A 17,999-nucleotide genomic window follows, 5' to 3' on the forward strand; every position below is an offset into this window, starting at 1 on the left:
CTATGTGGGGAGCAACTGAAAACCACAAACACCCAAACCAAGTGCCTGGCAACTTAAATAGGAGAGCGAGTCTGAAGTTTAGAGAGCCCGTCGTGGTATCTGAACAGACCCACTAAAGATAGACATGGTCATATCCCAGGATTCCCCTTGTGTGGCAGTGTTAAGTCTCAAAATGCATTTTATGACCTCAACGTCCTTTATTCCGAAAGAGGTCTAAACGTCCTGTAAGAGTGGTAAATGCACAGTGGTCATCGGGAGCGGGGTGGGGGCACTTTGCCTGGCCGCTGCTTCCAATTAACCTTTGTGGTGGGGCTAGGATGCAAAGCCACCTTCGCCCAGTTGATGCAACCTCAAACCCAGCGGAAGCCAACAGGCTGCAGGACCAACCTGCCGCTCGGCCCCAGTTCTCTCTGCAAGCCCTCCAGCCTCTAGCCCCAACTGCCCCGCACTGCCCCCCGCAGCCCCTTCCTCACTGCCCACCCGGGCCGGTTCCTGCCCTCCCCGAAACCCAGCCCCCCAGAAACCCACAGGCGCTCTCAGAGCCCACCAGCAAATTCCCAACAGTCTCCCAGCCTTTCCAGGAAAGAGGGGGGGAAAAAGACCATGACATCACGGGCAGGTTTATTTGGGTTTGTTTGTTTGCTTGTTGGCTCGATTAAATACTCGTGGAAGGTGAACGTACCCCACACAGGAGAAGTTTGATGTTGACAAACTTCTGGTGGCAGCGAGACTGTGTCAGCACAACTTCCGGGATAATGAGAGCTGCTTTGCAGGGAGCGCGGCAGCGGCGGCGGGAGGCTGCCACAGGACGGAACAGCAAATGCTATTCAGCCCGAGCAGTTTCAAGCCGCCCGAGCTGGGGAATTACTGTAGTCGAGCTTCGGCTCTTACCACCGGCGCTGGATCTGGGCGCGCGTTAGGGGGGGAAGCTGCAGGCACAGGGCGCCGAGAGGGGAGCTTTCAAGTTACTTTGCTCCTTCCCTGCACCCGGCAGAGGCTTGCAGGCTGCGTGGTAACTGCAAACATCTTGTTCCCTGCTTCTTTGGGCGAATGCCCTGGAACCAACCAACTTTTCTCTTCCCCAAAACTCCCTCTTTGTTTCAAATAGGACTCTCCAAAATTTATTCTTGGGAAGACTGACAGCCGGGGTCAAGAAACAGCTGTTGAAGTTAATGTTTCTTCCTCCCACTTCGTCTGATGGTTGTGCCCTGCCAAGACAAAGTGAGAGGCACTGCCTGGTGGCTTCTTTAAACAGACATGCATTTAGCCACCCAAAAAAAATTTTTAAAAAGAGGTGGGGAGGGGGACGGGGTCAGTATATTTTCCTGTCTCACAGACAATCTGATCAGAAATGCAACAGCATGTGTCTTTCAACTTGTGTTGATTACTTGCTGAAAAGATGCAGCAGCTTTTAGTTTTGAACACTTTGAGCGTTAGGGGTGGGGATGGAGGTAGGGGTGATTGACGCTTTACATTTTAGTAAAGGGGTATTTTTCCCCTCGGGCCAGACCCACTTGACCCTCTAAGAGAGACAGAATGACCTGGGAGAAGGAGAAAAGAGTTGCACTCTTTGGCAAGATGAAGTCACACTGCAAAATTCAAATTGTTGTGCACAACCAGAGCTGGCATAGAACTTGAGCAACCATTTTTATTTGGAGATGACCATGACCTAACGTAGGGTGCTGCTCTGTCTTAATAGCTTGTGGTTCTTCTTTCAGACCAGGCCTGTTTCCTCTTCCTTTCTCCAACACAAGTTGGTCCTTACCCAGAAGGTATCCTAGAGCAGAGGGCTCTCTTCTGGGTGAAAAGTGCCTCCCTTGACATTCAGAGAGCTGAAGGGTTGTGAAAAGACTACTTACGACTGCCCTCCTGGGTTGTCTGCCCTGACTGACCAGTGGTGTAGATGGGTGAATGAGAACTCAGCTCTACCCACACCGGAGAACTAACCACTCTGCCACCTGGCTCGTTCTCAGTTGGGAATGCTGGACTTGTTGGGTCAGATCCCGAGAAGACATAAAAGGCTCCCTCTCCATCACCAGGTTATTCCGTCACTACATGGCAATGCAGCACCATCTCAAACTGCTATTGCATCAGCCCCGGGGATATTTTAGGAAGCTCTCAAGCTGGGGCCAGCAATGCAGGCATCAGGACCTTGCTGCCAAAACCAGAGCTGCTGGACAGGTGGCCGCAGTGTCCTATCTGTTCTCTGTCAACCATGTGCTCGCCAAGGCAGGCCTGTCTGCTTGAGGGCTTCCTACCCTCTCTCTGCCTGGCTCCCAGATGCCACCCACTGTTGGGATTCAGACTCTGGAGGAGATAACCTATCAGCCACTACCTTTGCTTTTCCTCCAGCCCCTTTGCTATGTTCCAGCCCTTCTTCTGATGTTCCCTCCATTTCTGCCTATCAGGGGCACTCCCCGAGATCTTTAGTAGTATTTTTTCCATACTATCTGTAAATGAACTGGCTATACTCTGAGTCACAGCACCACACACATAGCCTGCAGCTTGGGTGCTTGCACATCACAGTCTGCTTTGACATGGGTGAATGTGAGCTTTTCTCATCTCCTCCCCCCCACCCCCCAACTGTTTATTTCCCAGTTCCTCTAGTACCAGGATAGTGGTCAAGAATCAGCAGACCCTCAGTTAATACCCTGTTCTCCTGATCTCTGCTAAGGCAGTCCAGGAGACAATTGCTTAAATTCCTTTTAATTCCTTCCACTTTTTTTTTGTTGTTGTTGTTCTTCCTCAGAGAGACCAAGGCTCAGCATTTAGCAGACCCCCTCTCATTCTGGAGTTGTAATTCTCTATTACTGGCTCCTGTAGTTTTATTATGGCCTCTCTTTTTCTAAGATGACAGACACAAACCTTTAGTGTGGAGGTTTGAAGCACTACTCTTAAAAGACTTCTTTGTGTAGAAACGTAACCTTAGGGCAAAGTAGGCCCAGCTCCAAGAAAGGCACTTTATCCTGCCACTGGGAGCACAGAACCTGAGTCTAACCTCGGGATGGCTCTAGGGGTTGGAACCATGAGCCTCTCTATGATACTGCCTGTGTGCCTTCTGTCTGAAGATGACCCTGGTTGTTGTATTTTGGTAGGTCGGGGGACAGTAGAGAGGAACAATGAAGGTGGAGTCCTTCTCTGGGCTGTCCAAGGAACTCTACCTGCAATCAGAAGAAAGAAATGTGCTTTAGTGAGTGACTCCCCAAATGCAACAGTTCCCGAAGTTCTGATACTTCTGTATCCAAGTCAGGGCATCCCAAGGTGGGGTAATGTTTGCACTGTTTGCCTCTCCTTAGCATCCCAAGTGGGATGGCCCAGAACCACTTTGAGGATCTTGACTGATTTTGATGGTTTGAGGTTAGAACAATTATTCCAAAGGTGAAGATGAAAAGACACAGACTCCTAATTTACCACAGAGGGTATTGGATTTAAATCAGATAGTGTCATTAAGAGATTCACTGGCTGAGTCTTTTTCCAAACAGATCGACTGTGAATGAAGTATGGTGAGGTCAAGAATATAGCAACTTAAGTCTGGAGTTGTTTTTCTCCCTGTATTTTTTAAATGTTCACTTACACTTTCAAAAAGAATGGTAAGCACGGTGTGGCTTATCAGATGGACATTTTAGCATTAATGGTTTCATAGAGACTGTAAAACTGGAAAGAAGGTATTCTTTCTGTAAGAACTTGGGCTGTGCCTGGGTTAAGAGAAAGTGAAATATAACTAGTTAGAGATGATGAATTTGGAATCAGAAGTGGTAAGAAAGACCTGAGTACAGTTTCCATGGAATCTGCATTAGATGTGGGTACTCACCTTCATAGCCCCATGAGCTGGAGTTATCAGAAGTCTGTGCCGGCTTCTAGTCTTGAGAATATTTTCTCAAAGAAGGAAGATCATGGACAATGAGGAGAGTAGAAAGAGGACAGTTCCTCAGACGGCATTTGAGATTGCAGAAGGTGGGCAGGAAGGAAGATGGGCCTGGAATTACCTGCCCTCCTTTCTTCCAGGTCTAGGCAGGAGCTTGACTTGAGTTAAAAGGCTCCCTGTTACATCTCTGTAGGTCTCTCCTCTGGTTACCCCATCCACACTCCAGTTCTGGTTTTGGGCAGAGCTGTAATTGTCCTTTGTATGGGATCACATGAAATCCTGTGCTGGTTTGCTAATGTGGGAAAATGTCTACTACAGAGGCGAAGACCACCAAACTAGTTTCATTACTACCCAAGGTGCACTTAAATCCAGCCCTTTAGTGGTGGGCGACTGGCCCAGCTCACTCTTCCATAGTGCCCATTAAAATGTTATTTACATTTTACAATATGGTCTCAAGGCATGAGTTGGGATTTTTTTTCCCCTCTTGGCAAATAGAAAGGAATACTTCTGTGACATCGGGGCTGCAAAGTTTTAACTTTTGCCATTGTCCTGCTAGTGATTTGCTAATCAAGGTCTTATCGTATTTTGGAGGGAGCTTGCTCTGATTCCAGCTCAGAGGAGTTGTAGGGAAGGCAGAGCAAACAAGAATTCTGTGCTCACAGATGTATGCTTACCAGCCAAAATTATTGGTTTTTACTTTTCTCTTAGAAATGAATTTAATGTTTATCAAAAGAACAAGAGTAAACAATGCTGAAGAAAACACAACTTCTACTCAGAGACTGGATGAGCGCTGGCGGTGGAGCCTCCCGTGATTCTCTCACTCCCACCATTATAGGGCCACATGTCCCACTCATCCTGGGGCAAACCATGTCCTCTAGATTCTTATCCCACTAGGTCAAATCAAATTAACATTTTAATAATGTGTTTCTGGCATTTTTCATGAGAAGGATAAGTCTTTTAGCATAAAGCAATGAAACTAAATATGTTTTTTTAAAAAAATATGCCTATAAGTGTATCTTTGCTGGCTCTGAAAATTAAGTTTCCTTGAGTTCTGGGACAGTAGAGGGTTTGCAGAATCTATAAACCATAGAATGTTTCACCTGTCTAAGACAAGCATTAAGAATTACTTCGAGGCCAGTTTGAGAAGTTTTCCCTGATATCCTTGGGAAGCCATTTCTCAAAATGGCAGTAGGCCAAACATCTAAGACCTCTGGAGATGCTTGACATCTTGCCATGTGTCATCACAATCAAGTCCTGGATGCAGTATTCTCGTCTGAGTTTGCCTGACTGCCGGTAAGGTGCATGTGTGGAATACTAAATAATATAACTTGGTGTTCCATTAGTCTCTAACGTCCTAACGACATTCTCAGGAAGACAATATGGGGGAAATGCATCAAAGACGGCATCACCTTTCCCTTGTCAACTGCCTGGTGACACCTGGTGGAAGGGCGACCTCCCTCCCATGGCTTGTAATTTCTGAGATGATCTGCCTTGCTCTATGAAGCTCTCAGTTGAAAACAATGAGCCCTTTCTCATCAGCACAATGGTGGACCACAAGGTCAACTACAGAGAATTTCTTAAAAGAAAAATTTAAGAGAAAGCAACCAACCCACTGACCCAAGAGAGCTTTTATTAAAAAAATAATAATTTCAGACTCTGGCAGTTACACAAGACAGTCAGCTTACCAAGGTGCTGGCTCCTCTAAAAGATCTTGGTGATTTAATACAGTTCTTTATGTCTTCCTAACTAACATGTAAAAGGCACCTTGCTGTTTCTGGTCAAAGAAGATATTCTACACTGCAGATAAAAGTGTGTATATGCAGAACCTTCAAATTCACAAATATATTCAGAGGCCATCAACTTCATACATCTAATTGTAACTTAAATATAATTACAATTACACAGTTATCTAAATATGATCATGCATATTAATAAATGCCACCATTTTTGGGTACTAGGGCTAGTATAGTAGTGAACTCTTTTGTTTGTTTTAGCTTTAAGACCATTTTTCCCAAAGAAACAAACATAAAATATCTGTTCAGAGGATTTACTGAATATGTGACAGATAGAGACAGTATCAGAGTTTTCTTAAGAAGTAAACATCAGGTGGATGGCCAGGCTCACTTATTAATCAAACACTTTGTTCTTAGACAATCATGCTTAGGGTCTTAATGTTGGCTCTAACCTGTAAGTTATCATTTCCCACAAACCCTTGGGTTGTCTGTAAAACATTATGGTGTCCAAAGCTATGTCCTTACATTCTCAGATATCAAAAGAGACAAAGAAGTAAAAGAATTTATACTTAGTATACACAATTATTTTCACACATGTTTAGGACATTTTCTTTTAATGTTTTTCAAAACAGTAACTACAAGAAACATTCTTTAAAGAAGAGTATTTTTTGTTATTTCATGTACTACTACAAAAGACCCAGAATGGCCATTGTAAGGAAAAACAAGAAACTGGAGTGTCCAGGTTCTAAATGGGACATTTATTTCATATTTACTCTTCCCTAAGCTCAGGAATCATGAGGAAAGGTGGAAAGATCACAAGAGCAGCAGACAGTAGGAGCTGTCTGCTATGAAGATTATTTACTGGCTGTGACAGGACAGTGAACCATGAGCTCACCATAGCTGTGATGCCACAATAAAAGTAAACCACCCAAATTCCAGGCATGGAAGGGTCTAGGGGTTTGAATGAAAATGGCCCCCTTAGGCCTACAAGGAGTGGCACTATTAGGAGGCGTGGTCTTATTGGAGTAGGTGTGGTGTTGATCAAGGAAGTGTGTCAGTGAGGGCGGGCTTTGAGGTTTTAGAAGCCCAAGCCAGACTCAGTGTTGCTCTCTCTTCTTGCTGTCTGCTGATCCACATGTAGCACTCATAGCTCCTTCTCCAGCATTAATGAGCTAAACCTCTGAAGTGTAAGCCAGCTCCAATTAAATGTTTTCCTTTATAAGAGTTGCCATAGTCCTCGGGTGTCTTCGCAGCCAAAGAACCCTGACTAAGACAATGGGGGATGGACTCATGAAGTTCTAGCCCTAACTGAGGAGCTACTGGTGACGGATAAAGGAGGGAAGCCTTCGGTGATGAGGCTCCAGAGAGGCTGCCCATGCTCCAGTAGGACTTACTTGTAAATGAGCTTCATAAAGAGCACATGAAGTTGAAAGAGAAACATGATAGGAAAAAACAGGGGAGGGATGGAAGAGGGGTGGAGGGAGGGGAAAAAGGAGGGGAAGGGGTAGGGGATGATCAGAACACTTTCTATGCCTGAATGAAGTTCCCAAGCAACAAAAAATATTGAGCACCTCCAAGAAGCAGTTTATTTTCACCTTTGAAAAGTGAAGTGACAGATAACTTATTTTGTTTTTCATGACCGTGGTGGAGAACTCAAACCACTTTTAAGCTAAAGTACATTGCCCATGAACTAACACACCTAACAAACTTTGACTGATAAAGAATTTTTAAATGACCACTTTGTAACATTTCTCTTTTGGAATAGATCACAGATTTAAATTATGTTGTAAAGTAGGTAAGCAGTGCTTTCCTTGTGTCACTAAAAATTTAAAGAACAACTTGGCACAAGGGAGTGCCACAGGTTTGGCACTCAGCATGGCCACAGTTGGTGTGTCGATCAGTGCACATAAACACTTTGTCCTGCCTATGAACATGTCATACCTGCCTATGAGCATGTCATATGCCGTGAGCCCACCATTGAAGCTTCTACAGTGCTAACTTCTCAAAAGCCACTTGTTAGAGCGAAGTGCAGAACCCCACATCTCTGATTATTTGCTGGATAATGGTGAATGTGTTACCCAGTTAATACTCTTCAACTCTGCCCTACAGGGATCATTTCCAGGAGTGGCAGGAAGACCAGAGTGCACAGCAGCCTTGGCAGCCTCTCATCCCGGAAGCCTATGGAGAGTTCATGGGTGGTGCTGCTGTTTGCCAGCGGGTATTACCTTTCTCCAAATTCCATTCCCACAGCCAGTTTCCTCTTTTCTCCTGGGATAAACTGCCTTGCAGATAGACCCTGTGAAGATCACCTTGACAAATGAACAGACCATAACAAATTAAGAAAGCGCATGTGCTCTGGAGGCAGAGATCCTGGGTTCAAATCCTGATTCCATCCTTCGAAATAGAGCAACACTGATTTACTCTCAGGTTCCTCATTCCCAAGATAGGGCAGAGATAAAAAATACAAGCACGCATTCACGTTCACCATCTCAGATCAAACCGTCCTGCAACTCTTGTAGCATCTAGATGGAACTCTAAATGGCCTTTGGACCAGTCCTGGATTTCTCTTCCTGTGGACAATAAAGGATTTAATTTTACTCTGTGCGGAGGCTCATCTCATGCTTGGAGCAGCAAAGTCCGAGAGGGAGCCAAGACGCCGAAGTCACCAGGTTGGTTGCCCCACGTTCAGAGGTGCATCTGGTGCTAGATCCTGAAGTGCAGATCTTACCTCAGCTGGGTTCTAAGATCTCTGAAGAAGGGCTGCTGGTCTGGCTCTGCTTCTCTGCTTGTAGAAATGCTGTCAACCCAAGAATAGGATCAGTGGATCCAGAGAGGCTGAGGAGTGGCTGGGACAGGAAGACACTTAGAGTGGCTGTGAGCACACTAGACTCTTCAGAGATTGCTTCAGTGAGACATCTTGTTTAATGGGAGGAACAAAGGCTAACCTCTGGGAGAAGGGTAGGAGCTTTCAGGGTGACCTACATCATTGGCTAGGGCTAGGGCACTGGAGATGCCTCATTGGTATAAGGAGGAATTCTAGGTGACCTTATAGGAGGAGAGGAAATTTAATCTGGCTTCCGGGATACATAACCTTCTAGAGGCAGCAAAAGTGAGGGCACAGCACCTGGATAAGCAGGCCCAGGGCGGGGGGAGCATGCTACTCCTGCTGATCTCAGGATGAGATTTCTGGGCTTTGGACATTCTTTGACCCTTCTCTTGCCCCCCTGCCCACTCCCCCTCGGCACACCGGTGCCTCCACCCATGGCTCTTACAGGCCCTGAGTCTTACAGTCCCTGAGCTCCTCTGAGCAGTACTCTGTAACATACATAGTACCCTGAAAATGACAGTGCTTGACATTCACCAAATGTCCCTGGCTTGACTATTTTGAAAAGGAGCTTTGCAGACTTTAGAAGGAAACAAGTTGCATTCTGGGAAAGGGAGGGAGCCCTTGTTTGAACACTGACCTGACCTGCTCGCAGCCCATTTTTCTCTTCTCAGTATTTACCTTTTTTCTTCCTTCTTTCTCTTTATCTAGCCCTCCCTCAGATAAACTTTTGGAACAAATACTCTTAACTGGCTTTTTATCACATTTTAAAATTTTAAAGCTCATTAAAAACGAAGCTACTTTGACGGCTCTTTTCGCTGCCACACCCTTCAGAGTGACTACTGCTCCTGTACCGTGTCTTTCAGGGTAAGCTTATTTGTTACATTTTAAATGTTTTACTGCTGTCCATAAAAACACGGTTATACTATTCATTTGGAGTTGGCTTTTTTCCATAACAATACACTGTGAATAGCTTTCATGTTCATACACACTGCATTCCTTGTTACTGATGCCTGGTGTAGAAGTTCCTTGTTATCCAACTATCCATTATCATTACCCGAATCCCAGTAGTTGCTAAGTTTTGTAGGGAAGCAGAAATTAGCCCTAACAGGAAAATATCCAGTAATGAACTGACCACTTACTAAATCAGTCTCCACGTAAACAGGCCCCCTGACTTAACTCCAGCATCTATCTCCACTCCACCAGCCGATTTTGCTGATTGCAGATGTTATAAACTCCCCACAACACAATGTAAATAAAATGCATTTCAGTCGCAATGCAAAGTTGCTAATCTTGCAGAAGATGCAGGATGTTATGAAGCCATTGGAAGTGATTCCGGACAAGCGTTTCATAAGCAAATGAGCGTCTGGCAGGGCTGGGCCCTCTCACAATGAGAAAAACAACACGCTGCTAGCTAAGTACACGCTTCAAAAGGAGACCTGCTTGGATCTCAAAGGACTAGAAAAGGCTCTTAGGAAAATGTAGGAACCTCTAGATCTTCTTGCAAAGGACTCTACTCTCCTGCTATGAAAATACAAAGCTAAGGGTGTCAAATTTTGTTGCAAAATACTTTTGTTAGAAAAATTGTTCCTCTGCTAGATCAACAGTTGATTCATTCTTTGTTTCTTGTAAAAGACTATAGCACTGTTTAGGTATAGGATATGTTCAATTTTGTGATCTACGTTCTTCAAAGATGTCTAAAGATAAACAAGATAATATTTACTTTTTATTTTTCACAAAATCAGGCAACCCTTTTTGTCCCCGACCTTATTTTGAGATGCTAGTCCCTGCTTATTAAATTTGCAGCTTTCAACAGTTGTATTATGGCAAGCAGGAGCAACAGACGCTGCAAACAGGACTCCTAGTAGACTAATCAGATTCTGTCTTTCTCTCCAGGAGCCATTTGGAAGCAGCAATGGCCACTCAGCAGGAGAAAAGCCTCAGGGTAGTTGAGCAACTCGGGATGGACAGACCTGCTGGAAGAGGCAGCCAGTGAGCATCCTCTCGTTCTAATCTGGCACACAGATATTTGGACCCAATACCACTGGAACAAAAATGTAAAAAGATGTAAGCTCATTTGTGTCCGAGATGGTAAAGTGAGTTACACTAGTGAAATGTAGTCTCCGGATTGATCTTTAACAATTACCTTCTGTTTGCTACTTGGGTTGTTTCCAATGATTAACTGTGATCCTACATGTGGCCATGAACAGCCACACACCTATACTTTACTGTAGTTCTAAAAATGTATCTATAATAGAAATTATTAGATATAAAACCCCTAAATCAGGAACATGCCACATTAAACATGTAATAGAAATAGAAATGGATTTACTAAATTTTTTTCTTGTTTTTTGTTTTTGTTTGAGACAGTTTTTCCATGGAGTCTTGGCTGCCCTGGAACTTGCTCTGTAGACCCGGCTGGCCTCTGCCTCCCAAGTACTGAGATTAAATGTGTGTGTCAGCAGGCCAAGCTACTGTTTAATGCTATCTGCAGAATTGGAGAACGTGGTTTTTTTTTTCTGCACACCCCTCCCTGTGAGAGTATTACTAGTTTTTGGTAAACATGCTAGCAGAAAACATATGGCTATGTACATTGTTTTGTTTGTTTACTTGTTGTGTGTGTGTGTATCTGTGCGTCTATGTGTGTTTCATATCAATGTTAAACTCTTGATCTATAAAATAAACTTTGCCCACTGCTTGTTGAGAATCTTCAGACTCTGGAGAGTCTGTGTATTGGATTCGGGGAGAGACGATTTCGTATTAGAAACAAGGAGTTGAAAATTGAGTTCCCATTTCCCACTTATATCCCTCTTTAAAAAGAGACGTGGTGGTTGCTTACACAAGGTAAAGTCTTCATAGTCAGTAGTGGAAGAGATGTGATTAGCTTTGCAAGCCTCAGCAGGGATTGTGAGAGCCACTGAAAACTTTACAATATATGCTGGTAAGACTGGATTCTATCTCTGGATACCTTGGTGTCATCTAAGCCTACATTTTTCCCATTGGAATTCTGGTCACAGAAATCATTGGTTTTCTGACTAAAATATTTTCTTATATGTCAAAAACCTGAAAAAGAAAAATGGGGAAAAAATCTAGTATATGTTAGTCGCAAACCATCAAATGGTACTCTCTAGCAATATGCATTTTCTGTTATACAAAGCCACAGGCCTCAAAAAAATTAAATGTAGGCTTAATACAGTACTTTTCCTCTGGGGCTTGAACCCAACTGTGCTGGAAAGGGACTCTTGAACAAAGGTCTGTGCACCCATGTCCACAGCAACGTTATTTATAACAGCCAAAAGGGAAGGAACTTATATCTTCCCTAAAAACAAAAAGTCTACGTACACACAAAAAGTGGATGTGACCAAGAATCTGATGAATGAACAGATAAACAAAATTGCAATATATGCATCCAGTGAAATAGGATTCTGTCATTAAGAAAGATAATCCTGGCGCAGAACAGACAAGCCTTAAAAACCTTACACTAAGAGAAATGAACCACTTCCAGAGGAAAAACCATTGTGTGTGTCTACATATATGAAGCACCTAGAATAATGGACTTCAGAAAGACAATCTATGTCATGGGAGTGGCTCTAGGCTGGGCAGAGCTAGCATCTAACAGAGTTTTACCTAGGGGAAAGGAAACGTTCTAAAGTTGAATGGTGGAAATATTACACAAAAATGTGAGTGAATACACGCACTACCACAGACTGGCATACTTCAGAATGATAGCAATGGCGAGTTTTAGTCATTTATTGTAATACTTTCTTTCTTATTTTATTTTGTCACCCTGCAATGTCACACCAGGATGTATGCTAATACTGGGAGTGTGCTAAACTTTTAGACCCTCCCTCGTCCCAGTAAATTCAGTGAAAGCATAAGTGAACACTGAACGCAGATGAAGCCGATGCTGCAGTGTTTAGTGGTGAAGTGTGCTGCAAAGTGTATCAGGAATGAGGATGAGTTGATGGACTGACTGTGGCATGATGGGTGTTTCTACAGAGAAGGAGGCCAGTGTTCTCCATGGAGCATTGGCCCCTGTGCTTGCTGTGGTACCCTTTAGATTTACTTGTCTGTTGCAAGTTTCCTCCTGATCCCTCCCGGTGTGCTGGGGATAAGATTCAGGGCCTTGTATTTGTTAGGTAAGTTCTGTGCTGCTGAGAAACCTTGCCAGCCCTGGAATAGTTCTTAGGCAAGAGTGACCTGGGGAGAAATGACTTATACTAAAGACACTGGCAAATGAAAGATTCTTTTCATAACAAGTTCAAATTTTGCTCTTTTTAATTATGGGAAATAATCTTGTCATGGAGAGATCTTCCAGCTGAGTTAAGGAAATAGGACCTATTTTTGTTTGTTTTTAATAACTTTCAGATAAGGACATTTATTAGACAAGAATTGGACAGATATTGATTCACAACTGACTTCATGATATTAAAAATGAAGTCAATATCACTAAAGTTGATAAGCATCTCTCTGTATACATCGAAGGCAGGGGTCATGGTTCAGCTTTTTCTTCCAGGACCCAGCCATGTGTGAAAGGAAAGAACCTCAGACTCCTCAGCCCGACGGCAAAGATGGTGCCGAGAGATTGCTGTAACAGCAAGCATCTTAGGGCGCTGGAGAAACCACGGTCTCCTGATGAATATGAGCTCACTGCAGAGAGAAGGTAGATCTAAATGGCACCTTTGTTTCTTTGCAGAAGCACTTCAGAGAGCTCCCCCTTCCTTTTCTTTGGTCCATTAAAATGTAAACAGAGAAAGGCAGCCTCTGTTTGGGGGACCTCTACAATGTAGTCATCCATAGGCAGATCAAATTCTGTAACCCCCCACCCTAACCACATTCCTATAGCCTTGGAGAAAACATCCCAAGTTTTATAGGTACAAATTCAATGCTTAGAGGGCAAGCAGTGACAAGCGCAGTCTGATGATGGGCCTTGTGGCTTCCTAGCCCTGGCTACAGGGGGAGTCTCAGTCCTACCCAGGTGGCCCACATAAGTCAGATTTATTGTCTTGTCTTATTCTCTTACTTGCTTGTCACAAAATAATTATACACAATGTGATGTTTCTATGCATGCATACATTGTATTAAGGAGAAATCATTCATTGCTTTAAATGTTTATCAGTTCTTGGTGATGAGAACATTAGATATCATTTTATATGTATATGATAGATATAGTTAGGTACAGGTATAGGTATATATCATATATGTATGTCAGCTTTTTAAGGGCATAATACAACTTGTATGTTTATGTAAACATTTTTAATGTGGAATAAGTTCCACCACTTTTGAAAACTGTTTCATGAGACAAACAAAACACCTTTCTTGGCACATTGAAGTCTTTGGGGGCCCTGTGTGACCTCTCACATATGTAATTAGGACAAAACTGTAAACTCTTGTAGTGACAACATCCAATAGGATTCAACTTTGATTTTGTGTTCACATTCATGGTCCTGTTTCTCCTTTGTAGCAGAGGGAAATGACTTTGCTCACACTCCTATCACTTTTTCTTATTTATTTTTCAATTTTGAGACATGGGCTCACCGTATAACCCTGGATGGCCTGGAACTCACTCTGTGTATCAAGCTGGCCTCTAAGTCACAGAGATGTGCCGGCCACTGCCTCCTGAGTCCTGGGATTAAAGGTCTGCCCCAGCAAGCCCTCTTCCTTTAAATAGGAAACAAATATCTGGCCATTGAAACTATTGCAAAATTCATACAGTTCACATCTTGAAAGTTTGCTTCGGACTGGGGGTAAGGCTCAGTGGTCAGTGCATGTTTAACATGAATATTGCCATGGGCTTCTTCCTCAGCACCCACAGAAGTCCATGTTGTGTCATGAGTATTTTGTACTCTTTTGAAAGGTTAATTGGCAGAATTATATTATCCATGGAGCCCGCTTTTATTTGTACTTAATGATCCCAGAATGTGTGTGTTTGGAACCAAGGACAGACTTTCCTACAGGACAATAGCTAGCATTTACGGGTGCCACCTCTCCTTCGCTTCCACTCCAGGCAGACTTCCATTTAGCATCTTTAGTTCTTGAATGCTGCTCTGTACGGATGAGAGAACAGGCTCAGAACCAGAACACATCTTGCCAAAGTAGTGGATGTTAGAGCCAAGAATCAAACACGTGTGGGGGGCAGGCTCCAAGGCATACTGCTCTTTAATTCTTCAACACTGTGGAGTTTATAATTCAATGTCTACATGCTGCTAAGGCCCCCAGGATGGGCTACAAACACGACTGTGTCCGTACTAAACGGCAGGACTATATTCCTAGTAGTGATCGTCTAACAAGCCCTGCCCTGTATGGTTATATATCTTAAAAACAAAACAACAACAAAAAAACCTTCCTGAATTTCCTGTAGGAAAAATAAGCTTAATTCCCCACGTGATGTACAGACACATTTTTAGTAAGACATACCCAACACATCCAAGCAGCACGGTAGACATGGAAGCAGGGGGCAAATGCTTCCAGCTTCTTCCCCTTTTCTTAGTTCTGTTCATCTTTCTGTCCTTGGTTCCACACTGTTTGGCTTGTTTCTCTTAGAGGTTTGTTTTTAAAAAACAAAAACACATCTATACACATTATATAAAATGCCCTTAGCTATGTCCCATTGTAAATGAGTTCCCAATTCCACCCGGAGATGTCAACAGGCTTTGGCTGCACTCTTACAACATCCCAGAAGTTGTGGACCTATTTGAAACCTACCACAGGGCTATTATTATGTAGAAAGAAAACTGAAGCTGGGGCAAAGTTCATGACCGGGGTGGGATGGTCTGAGCGATGGGGAAGCAGAGGAAGGCAGGAGATCATGAGAGTGCGCTCAAGTGAGAGACAGAGTAATGTGGCTGGAGAAACTTAAAATGTCCTGGTGGGGGGTGGGGTGGGAACTGACGATCCACTACAGTTGGATTCCTAGGACTGAGCCCAGGTATCAGTATTGTTTAATAGCTCTCTGAGTGATTCTAGTGTGAGCTATAGAACCAGGACATGCTGGAGTCCAGCTGGATCTGGGCTCAGGTCCCAGCCCTGCCAGGTAAGTAGCTACATGCTCTTTGGAAAGTTACTCAATGTTCCTATGCCTCATCTGTAAAATGGGGATGTAACTCTTAGCTCTTTGTAGGATTGCTGTGAGGCTGACCCACATTAATGGGATTATCCTGGGCACAGTGAGCGCAGTTTAAGTGTTGTTTCCCTCCTCCTTTGTTTTCTGCCCCTTGGAGTCTAGTAAAGAGTATGGTTTCTCAGCTCCTGGCTCTTAGCTTTTGATGAGAAGGGGCAGGATTCTTCTGCAAAGGGCTCAGTCTCTGTGAGCTTTGCCTGCCCTCCAAAAGCCTCCGGATGAACCTGGACACAGCGCTTTTGGTGCAGATGCAGAAGGATCTGCATCTGGGCAGATGGGAGAGCAAACAGCCTTCTCTCTAGGTGGTTAGCAGGAGAGGGAGGCTGCATCCAAGTCTGGAAGATACTTTTAAGAGGCTCTCCTGTCCCTACTTTCTCTAAGGTGCCCTCTTACCATGCACATGGTCTCTGCATTATCTGGGGCCTTCTATATCCAGTCATTTCCCTTTTGTGCTCTCTCCTTTAGACAATAAATCTTTTCAGAGGCAGGGCTATACTTCCTTGGAGAGGTATCAGTGAGACGAGGAGAAGTTGAATGAGTGCTCTTCTTTGTGCTTTTCTGACCAAGGTTAGCACCATCACAGAGGTTGATGTGGTAGGGACAGAGGCTGGTCCTATAGGCATTGAGCTTCCCGAGCATAAAAGTACTATTTTTATAGGAAAGATTTCAATTTTTTCAAGCCTACAAGGGCAGGTGGATGGGAAACTTTTAATTAAACTCTTCAATTACAAAACAGTCATTGCAAGACTTTATACAAGTTGTATGCTATAAAGTTAATAATTTGAATAGTCTTATATCAATATTATTCCTGGGTTTTGCTTGTTTTTCTGTTTTGTTCTTTTTTTTTTTTTTTTTTTTTTGGTTTTTCGAGACAGGGTTTCTCTGTGTAGTCCTGGCTGTCCTGGAACTCACTCTGTAGACCAGGCTGGCCTCGAACTCAGAAATCCGCCTGCCTCTGCCTCCCAAGTGCTGGGATTAAAGGCGTGCGCCACCACCGCCCGGCTGTTTTGTTCTTGTCATTTCACTTTGTTTGCCTTTTGCATGTCCATTTGTTTTAGATGACCCCCCTCTCTTGAAGTTTAGAATGAGATCCTAAAAACTAAAGATCGTTGGATCTAACACTCATAACATAAGACCTTTTGTTAGCCAATGAAGCTAACAAAAAGTAACACGATAGCAACCGCTAAGTCTGTAACAATGAGGGGCATCACTTTAGGAGCATTAGTCTTAGTCCTAAATATAGAGAGATGATCATCCTGACCAGGACACAGCAGCATGGGTTGATATAATCTCAAGACTTGAGGTGCTGAGACAGGAAGGTTCTGAATTTGAGGCTGGCCTGGGCTATATAACCAACCCGTCAAAAAACAAAACATGGGAGAAAGAGAGGAAAGGACAGAAGAAAAGAAAAATGGGGGAGGGGAGAAATGGAAGAAAGACAAAGGAGAGAGAGGGAAGGAGGGAGAGAGGGAGGGAGGGAGTGAGAGAGGGAGGGGGTGCTGCATTCCAGACGTGTCAGAAGTGAGAAACACACAGATGCTGGAAGTCCTCTAGGTTTGCTTTTTTCTGGCTGAGTTCATTCATCACTGCTAAAACAGGGACTCCAGGATTTTAAGTCTTACAAGCTTGAATAAAAGTAGCCCTAAAAATAAAAATAAAAAATTCTAGAGAAATATGGCCATGGGGTGAGGTTATAATAACTGTTACTTACATAAATAGATCATTTTATTGGGCTGGTTAATGATTCCCATGTGTCGTTCAGAAATGCTCTGTCATCTTCAATGACGGCCACCTCAGCAATTAAAGAAGAGAAAGTGACGAACTCAAGGCTTCTTCATCAATGAGCTCAGCCAATAAGCCAATAGAGGGCTCGGCGGCCATTACTGACCCTCCCCGGAAAGCTTCCAGCGTGAAGACTGAAGAAGCATGGCGCAGACACACAGCAGTATAATTCAAGTGACTAAAATAAACTCAGAGAGCTCGCCTCATCTCTAAACACTGCATACATTTAGGTGCTATTTTGACAAGAGAGCATGGTGGCTTTTTAAGAATTTAATTTTTCAAACTCTGGTACAATACTGTTCTTCCAACAGCATCACCCCGTGTCTGTGTTGGCTTCCCGTGAGATCATTATTAAGAGAATTGAATTATTGTTCTGTTCAAATGACCTGTGCATTCAACAGTGTGTGCTGGGCTCCAGAAAGAAGTGTTTTATGTATTATTGGGAGATGGCCATCTGTGGCACAAAGCAGGCCTCCCAACATGCAGAAATGCTACGAGATAGTTTATGTTCGGTTTTATCTATGATCTGAATTCCATTTATAAGCTTTTTTCAGCCACTTGTCAACACTGTTCACTATAGCAACACTGAAAATGGCCAGGAACGAACAGATTTATCAAAGCTCTGTGAGGTTGGACTGTATGTTTCAATTATTGTATATTGGATTTTTATCATAC

At 43.6% G+C, this 17,999-nt stretch overlaps 1 long non-coding RNA gene across 1 annotated transcript; it reads right to left on the reverse strand.

Annotated features, from left to right (window-relative positions):
- Window positions 1-604: 604 nt before the first annotated feature.
- On the reverse strand, window positions 605-17,460 carry LOC114614445. The gene is made up of 3 exons (XR_003710332.1): window positions 17,254-17,460; window positions 2,988-3,161; window positions 605-1,208 (listed from the first exon to the last, which is right to left on the reverse strand). It is a non-coding gene; the product is annotated as an uncharacterized LOC114614445 (long non-coding RNA).
- Window positions 17,461-17,999: the final 539 nt, after the last annotated feature.

The sequence above is a fragment of the Grammomys surdaster genome, unplaced genomic scaffold (genome assembly GCF_004785775.1).
Source record: "Grammomys surdaster isolate TR1022 unplaced genomic scaffold, NIH_TR_1.0 126391, whole genome shotgun sequence".
NCBI classification, from domain to species: Eukaryota; Metazoa; Chordata; class Mammalia; order Rodentia; family Muridae; genus Grammomys; species Grammomys surdaster.